The sequence below is a fragment of the Myxocyprinus asiaticus genome, chromosome 8 (genome assembly GCF_019703515.2).
Source record: "Myxocyprinus asiaticus isolate MX2 ecotype Aquarium Trade chromosome 8, UBuf_Myxa_2, whole genome shotgun sequence".
NCBI classification, from domain to species: domain Eukaryota; kingdom Metazoa; phylum Chordata; class Actinopteri; order Cypriniformes; family Catostomidae; genus Myxocyprinus; species Myxocyprinus asiaticus.
In genome coordinates, this window is record NC_059351.1 from 38,656,367 (window position 1) to 38,664,978 (window position 8,612).

Genomic DNA, 8,612 nt, shown 5'->3' on the forward strand with positions numbered 1-8,612 from the left:
TAGCCAATAGGAGGAAGCGTTGCTGAGATATGGGCGGATCGCGGGATCAGCTGGGCGCGTCCACAGTTCACGGGATGGGAGGGTCGATTCACGCAAGATGAAACCATACGAGCGAAGGCATTCTGTGCTAAAACAACATCAGGTTAGAGGGTATCGGTGACAATGAGATATTCTGGCGAAAAATGATCACTGTCATTGTGTCTTCAGGTTATTTACTAAACGCTTTATCCATCATTACGGGACATGGATGTTTGAAAAAAAATAACATGCTGCGAATTAACCCCATTCTGTTCAAGTACCACTTCTCTTCCACAAATTAGACTTGCAAGCGATTGATCTTGTCGAGTATCTTCCACTACGTAAGCTACTTCACTGTACACAGTCTGCAGAACGTTTATGTCAAGAGTCTGGGAACTTTCCCCGGAGCAGCGGTGATGAATGACGATTCAGCGTGTGTAGCTTATGATAGAAGTCTACATATGTGAGACTGGTTTTATGTACAGCATAGGTTGGCTATGTGTTCGCGTGGCGGTGGTACGGAGATTTCATACTTTTAATTTTTTTCATGATGGATTCAGTCACAGAGGAGTAGGACATGACACTACAAATACGTACAATATAATACCAACAATATTGCGATGTATTTGAAGACACCATCTAGAAGCGAAGAATGAAGAAGTTATGCAAATGAACCTCATATGCCAGGATGAAACGCCCCTTGCGTCAACTTCGAGCCCGCGAGCTAACTGAACACTTGAAATGAACCTAAAAAGAAGTAAACAAATAAAAATAACTCCACCTCGACAATTTCTTGACTCATTCTTATTTAGGCTACTGATTTTACTTTTTCCTTCTTCAAAAAACAAGAAAGCCATCAAAATCAATTTGGAAGTTTTTTGTTACATGTTGAATCAGAGACAATTTAGCAGAGATGGACCACTGGTATTAAAATGAATGGGAGCAAATGGAACAGCCAACGGATGTGGATGGATGTAAGGAAGTCCCGCCTTGCAGGTAAAAGAGTCAATCACCTTTTAGGTACAGACATCGCCTGTCAGTTGACTCAAGAACATGCATGTGCATTAGCTGAACAAGCCTAAAAAATTGTGTTTATTTATGTTTTTACCGTGGTCTGAGCTAAAGTAGGACAATTTATGATACAGTTGTTGTCAGATTTTACTGTTGTTTTTAAATATGTTCTTTTTTTCACCTTTTTTTCTCCCCAATTTGGAATGCCCAATTCCCAATGCGCTCTAAGTCCTCATGGTGGCGTAGTGACTCGCCTCACCATGGGTGGCAGAGGACGAATCTCAGTTGTCTCCACATCAGAGACATCAATCCGCACATCATGTGGCTTGTTGAATGTGTTACCGTGGAGACATAGCGTGTGTGGAGGCTTCACGCTATTCTCCGAGGCATCCATGCACAACTCACCACGTGCCCCACCGAGAGTGAGAACCACACATTATAGCGACCATGAGGAGGTTACCCCATGTGCCTCTACCCTCCCTAGCAACCGGGCCAATTTGGTTGCTTAGGAGACCTGGCAGGAGTCACTCAGCACGCCCTGGATTCAAACTCGCAACTCCAGGAGTGGTAGTCAGTGTCTTTACTCGCTGAGCTACCCAGGCCCCCTTAAATATGTTCTTTGACCGTAATCTCCACCAACCGTTTTGGAGATTTCAGTCTCTCCCCATTCAAGAAGATAGGAGCTATACTTTTATGCCGCTTGTTTACACAGAAAATAACTGCCTGGGAGCATTCCGAAGATGGCCGCTGAGTGGACTGACTTGCCTTGCTAGGAACTTTGGTTAAATAGGCTTGCATGTATATGATTATATCTGTTCATAAACTTTTTTATTACTAAAAATATGTTGGTGGAAAATAAAAAAGCAGAAAAGCCCATGCCTTATAATATTAGTGTCCTGCATGTTCGGATTAACTGCAACTTCAGAAAATATAGGGTTTTGTGCTGCATGATAGGCAGACATGCAGTTTGATCCCAATAACATGTGTAAACACTGTAATTTGGTAATTCTGAAATATTTACGCTCCTAAATTATGCAAGTATAAAATAACAAGCCTAAAATTCTCACATGAGAGGAGAAAACAGACTGAGTAATGTGCTATCATAAAGTGAGCCTATTCAAAAAGTAGAGGTAACAGTCACTTGACATTTTGTGTATATTACAAAATGTCAAGTGACTGTACATCATTATAAATTTTAAAATAACACTAGTTTACAAGCTGAAGGAAAACTATAATCTGTTTAGACAAGAAACTATTTTTTTAACATGTTTTCTTGGCGATCAGCAACAAGGCTTACATCATGTTTTCTGATATTTTGTATGAAAACTATCACAGCTAATAATTAAATGTTTTGTAAACTTTATGGATTTTTGGAAAATCTATGCACTATGATGTAATCCATGTTCATCATGGCAAAATGTGTTAGATGCATATTGCTAGAAAATTTAACATTTGACTTGGCTTTATGATTTTCTGATTAAAGTGTTTTGTTTTTCCAATAGAAAAAAGCCATGTGGAATTTTGTGGATCACTGTCAGTTCCCCGGCCAGTGTACAGTGATTCCGGATCACTTCAGGCTATGTGTAGAATGCACCCTATAACACACGATTAGCTTGCCCTGTGTATACGGTCACATTTTTTTCAAACAGTCTGGACCAAAGGACTTTCAGGACCAAAGGAGTCTGACTGCGGGTCACTTTCAGATTGAATGGCCTACCTGACTACAGTAAGCAGCCCAGAGCAGTGCACATTCATGAATATGGAGACTTAGGTAAGGGCTGCAAATCTACAGGTGGGCATTACAATCCCCTTGGAATAAACCATCCACAACATCCAGGTGATTTTGGGAACTTTGCGCCAAATAATGGGAATATTCGGCAATCACAGGATACTAATGCAACACTCTTTGGGAGGCTCTCAGTACTAGGCCGGTCTGTTGTGATTCATGAGGGAGAGGATGATTTGGGCAGAGGTGGCAATGTTGAAAGCCTACTAAATGGCATCGCTGGACGGCGATTGGCATGCTGTGTTATTGGACTGGGCAACCCCAGAAATTAATACAGACAACACATAAAAACATTTTATTTGCTCCACAATCCTCACTACCCAATACAATGCAATTATAATGGTTTTTATCACCAATAATTCAATTGAAGAGGTTTATAACTTAAAATGTATGTCCTTTATTATATCGTGGTCATTTACAGACCTAAACTGACAAAGGTTGCCAAAGATGATAAAAATGTGAAATCTTTTAAAAATGTAGTTTAAAAAATGTGTTCTAAGGTCATAGAAATGTAATCTTTGTGTCCATCGTTTAGCATTTTCATTAAAAATGTCAAATGGTGTAACCATCAAGTCAAATGTGCCACATGTGAGAGTACACAACTATTAATTTCAAAAACATTTTCAAATATAGTTATCATAGTTGTTTTTTGTTTAGTTTTTACATATATCATTAATTTTTGAGTCACAAATATCAAGAAGTTTTCTTAGGGTTACTCCATTAGAACAAAATTGCCTTTTGAAGGTCTAAAAGTTTTTTATTTTTTTATTTTATGATTTGCATGTTGGTTACACCACCTGACTTGATTTGGTGGACAAAAGTTTCTAAAATATTAACATTTCAAAACAAACATTTTCACTGCTTATTTTTAAGGAATATTATTAATAAAATATTATTCCAAACTACTTCAGCCTAAATAACGCTTTTGAGAAATTTCAGCTTTTCATAAACATAAGTTTTTTTTATTTATTAAACTCAAGTTACACCACTTTGTACCACATTCTTGATATGAAGAATGGTAATGATGGTAACTTGGTTATGTATATAAATGAATAGGTAGGCCTATCATTAAAAGTTGTCCAGCATCTGTGAAGAGAATCAAAAACTAGCACACACATACACAGTTAGCAGGAAAATAAACTTACAGCTCAAATCATGGGTCCTCCGGGGACACTTGTGCAAAATAGAATATATGATTGGTCAGCAAATATCCAATTCCGTCTAAAAGGCACGTTCTGATTGGTGGATCAGTTTAGCCGGACTGTTTGTCTTGCCCGTGCTATCAGTCGCAAATAGCTATTAGCTTAACTACATTTCTGAGTAGCGAAATAGTAGCTTTTAAGTAGCGAAGCTATATTTTTGACAAGGTAGCGGCGTATCGCTGGCAAAAGTTACACCACTACATCATGCATTGAATCAGAACTAAGAATGTCCGATCACAAATGAATCATTAATTTGAGTCGGTTCTTTACAATGAATTGGTCACACGTGATAGGAAAGCTGTCTGAATCGGTTCGTGATTCAATCTGAATGACTCCGAGTGCTCGCGCTGCTGAATCATTTGGCGCGTTCTCACTTGCCAGCAAACTCATGGAATATTTTATAACACGACAAATAGAGATAACGCTGGTTGCAGTGGATCTACAATCAATCAATTGAAACCAAACCTGCAAAATACATTCTATCGTTTGCCAGTGATGAAGAAAGTCTTTATTAAGTTCAATACGTGTGCAGCTTGTGAACAACTTCTGCAGGTAAAGACATTTTCCAACCAAAAGAGTATCAAAACACTTATTAGGCTACACAAAAACACACACAAAAAAAAAAGTACTATGATATTACAATGTTTTTTGGATATGTACCATTACCTGGGAGCACCATGTTATTCGAATCAAATAACTTTTATTGTCGCACAACCATATACACAAGTGCAATAGTGGGTGAAAGTCTTGGGTGCAGTTACGAGCAACATAGCAGTCATGACAGTGACTAATATAGTCACTAATGTATCTAATATACACTTAATTACACACATCACAGTCTGATTGCTTGGGGGAAGAAGCTGTCATGAAGTTGGCTGGTGCGGGTCCTGATGCTGCGATACCGTCAACCTGATGGTAGCAGTGAGAGCAGCCCATGGCTCGGGTGGCTGGAGTCTCTGATGATCCTCCAAGCTTTTTTCACACACCGCCTGTTATATATGTCCTGGAGGGAGGGAAGCTCACCTCTGCCAGATGATGTGTCTGGCAGTTCGCACCACCCTTTGCAGGACTTTGCGGTTGTGGGCGGTGCTATTGCCGTACCAGGAAGTGACACAGCCAGTCAGGATGCTCTCTACAGTGCTGGTGTAGAACCGTGTGAGGATGTGGCGGTTCATTCCAAACTTCCTCAGCCGTCTCAGGAAGAAGAGGCGCTGATGAGCCTTCTTCACAACGGCCTCAGTGTGGACGGACCATGTGAGTTCCTCAGTGATGTGGACACCGAGGATCTTGAAGCTGCTGACTCTCTCCACTGGTGCTCCATTGATGGTGATGGGACTGTGTTCTCTGTCTTTTCTCCTGAAGTCCACCACAAGCTCTTTTGTCTTGCTGACGTTGAGGGAGAGGTTGTGCTCCTGACACTAGCGTGTCAGAGTGTGCACCTCCTCTCTGTAGGCCATTTCATAATTGTCAATGATCAGACCTACCACCGTCGTATCATCAGCAAACTTAATGATGGCATTGGAGCTATGTGTTGCCACACAGTCATGTGTGTACAGGGAATACAGGAGTGGGCTGAGAACACAGCCCTGCGGGGCTCCAGTGTTGAGGGTCAGTGATGAGGAGATGCTGCTGCCCATTCTAACCATCTGGCATCTGCTTGACATGAAGTCCAGGATCCAGCTGCACAGTGAGCTGTTTAAGCCCAGAGCCCGGAGTTTCACATAAAGCTTGGAGGGCACTATGGTGTTGAATGCTGAGCTGTAGTCTACAAACAGCATTCTCACATAAGCGTTCCTTTTTTCCAGGTGGGAGAGAGCAGTGTGTATTGTAGATGCAATGGCATCATCAGTGGAGCGGTTGTTGCAGTAAGCAAGCTTCAATGGGTCCAGTGATGGAGGCAGCACAGAGCAGATGTAATCTATGATTAGTCTCTCAAAGCATTTGTAATGGTGGACGTTTTAAAGCATGTGGGGACCACAGACAAGGAGAGGGAAAGGTTGAAAATGTCCGTAAACACCAGCCAGTTGGTTCACGCACGCTCTGACGTGGCCCGGAATGCCATCTGGACCCATGGCTTTATGGATATTCATCCGTTGGAAGGATCGGGTTACATCCGCTACAGAGACGGAGAGTGAACTAATCTCTGTAGCTACGGCTGTGAGAGCTCTCTCCACGAGGGCGGTGTTATTTCCCTCGAAACGAGCATAAAAAGTATTTAGCTCATCCGGGAGAGAGGCAGCAGTGTTCACAGCGGAGTTTTTATTCCCTTTAAAGTCTGTGATGATATTAATTCCCTGCCACGTGCTCCTAGAGTTGGTGGTGTTAAACTGTCCTTCAATCTTATCCCTTTAGTGGAGTTTGGCTGCTCTGATAGTTTTTGCGGAGGGCATAACTGGCTTGTTTATGCTCCTCTGCGTTCCTGGAATTAAAAGCGGAGGTCCACGCATCAAGTGCAGTGCGAACATCGCTATTTATCCATGGCTTCTGGTTGGGGTAGATCCATATTGTTTTGGTCGGAACAACATCCTCTATGCACTTTCTGATTAAACACGTTACGCTATCAGCATAAAGCTCGATGTCATCATCAGAGGCGGACCGGAACATCTCCCAGTCCGCGTGATCAAAACAGTCTTGTAGCATAGAATCTGACTGGTCAGACCAGCACTGGATCATTCTGAGGGTGGGTGCTTCCTGTTTCAGTTTCTGCCTGTAAGCGGGCAGAAGCAGAATGGAAGAGTGGTCTGATTTGCCAAATGGTGGGCGGGGGAGGGATTTGTAGCCGTCCCGGAAGGGAGAGTAGCAATGGTCCAAACCCGGTCCCCTCGTGTGTTGAAACTGATGTGTTGGTGGTATTTTGGTGCAATTGATTTAAAATTGGCTTTGTTAAAGTCCCCGGTCACAATGAATGTGGCCTCAGGGTGTGCGGTTTCCTGCTTGCTTATACTCCCATACAGTTCCTTGAGTGCCCGGTCTGTGTCAGCTTGTGGCGGGATGTACACAGCTGTGATAATGACCGCTGTGAATTCCCTCTGTAGCCAGAATGGTCGACACAGAAGCATGAGAAATTCCAGATCTGGAGAGCAGAAAGACTTGATAGAATGTACGTTCCTCTGATCACACCAGGATTTGTTGATCATAAAACATACACCGCCACCTCTGCTTTTACCTGAGAGGTCTTTCGCTCTGTCCGCTCGGTGCACATAGAACCCTGCGGGTTCGATGTCTGAATCTGGAATCTCAGCAGACATCCAAGTTTCTGTTAGGCAGATAATGCAGCAGTCCCTTGTCTCTCGTTGGAAAAAAGATCCGCCCTCTCAGCTCGCAGAGCTTGTTGTCCAGAGACTGAACATTTGCCAGTAGAATACTGGGTAGCGGGGGTCGATTTGCACGACGTCTTACTCTGATGAGAACGCCGGCTCTGTTTCCCCTTTTTCTTCTGCGTTTCTGTGGCCTGGCTGCCCAGACAAAGGGCTCCACTGGCATGTTTGTAAACAGCGGGTCGGCATTGAGGTATTTAAAGTCCGGTTTTTGATGTATTATCGCAGAACCAATGTCCAAAAGTGTTTGTCTGTCGTAGACAATAAGGCAGACTACATCCAAGACAAAAAACATAGAATTGTAAACAAAACAAACAAGTTCTGAGCAACATAGCAGTCATGACAGTGATAGTTGCATATCCCAGCTAAGCTGGGGTCAGAGCACAGGGTCAGCAATGATACAGCGCCCCTGGGGTCAAGGGCCTTGCTCAAGGGCCCAACAGTGTCATAGCAGTGTTGGGGCTTGAACCTCTGACCTTCTGGTTAGTAACCCAGAGCCTTCAACTGCCAAGCCATTACCTCCCCTAAATGTTGGTAATATAGTGAAGTACCATGGTATTTTTAATAATTTTTATTATTATCTTGAAGCACCATGTGAACACAATAGTATATGAATATGGTAATCATGTATCAAATTACCATGCTAGTAACATTGTATTTTTTTAAGTACTTTGAAGCACCACGCAACTACAGAATGGTGCATAAATAGCTGTATACCAAAGTATCATGGTATTACCATCTGATATCATCAGAAATCACATTGTTATTGCCCAGATGTTCTCTCTCTCTCTCTCTCTCTCTCTCTCTCTCTCACACACACACACACACACACACAAACACAAACACATACACAAGGAATTTGGTCTCTTATCAAAGGCTTCCAGTATATACAGAAATACAACAGCTAAACACAGAATTACAGGATAAGATGAATAGTATACTGTATGTACGCATAGTTTTATACAGAAATATGCTAATTAAAATACGTTTAAATGGGTATGGGTTTGTAGAGGTAGTGGTATAATTATGAAAAATAAAATGTAAAAACAGCTATTCTTCATGTTGAACGTGTGTTCGTAGAGTTAGTGTATAAATATGAAAAATATTATGTAAAAACAGCTGTTCTTCATGTTGAACGTGTGTTTGTAGAGTTAGTGGTATAAATATGAAAAATATAATGTAAAAACAGCTATTCTTCATGTTGAACATGTGTGTTTGTAGAGTTAGTGGTATAAATATGAAAAATAAAACGTAAAAACAGCTATTCTTCATGTTGAA

General features: G+C 41.7%; 1 pseudogene; it reads left to right on the top strand.

Annotated features, from left to right (window-relative positions):
- The first annotated feature begins 97 nt into the window (after positions 1–97).
- Positions 98–8,598, top strand: LOC127444764 (extracellular superoxide dismutase [Cu-Zn]-like; annotated as a pseudogene).
- The last annotated feature ends 14 nt before the right edge of the window (positions 8,599–8,612 follow it).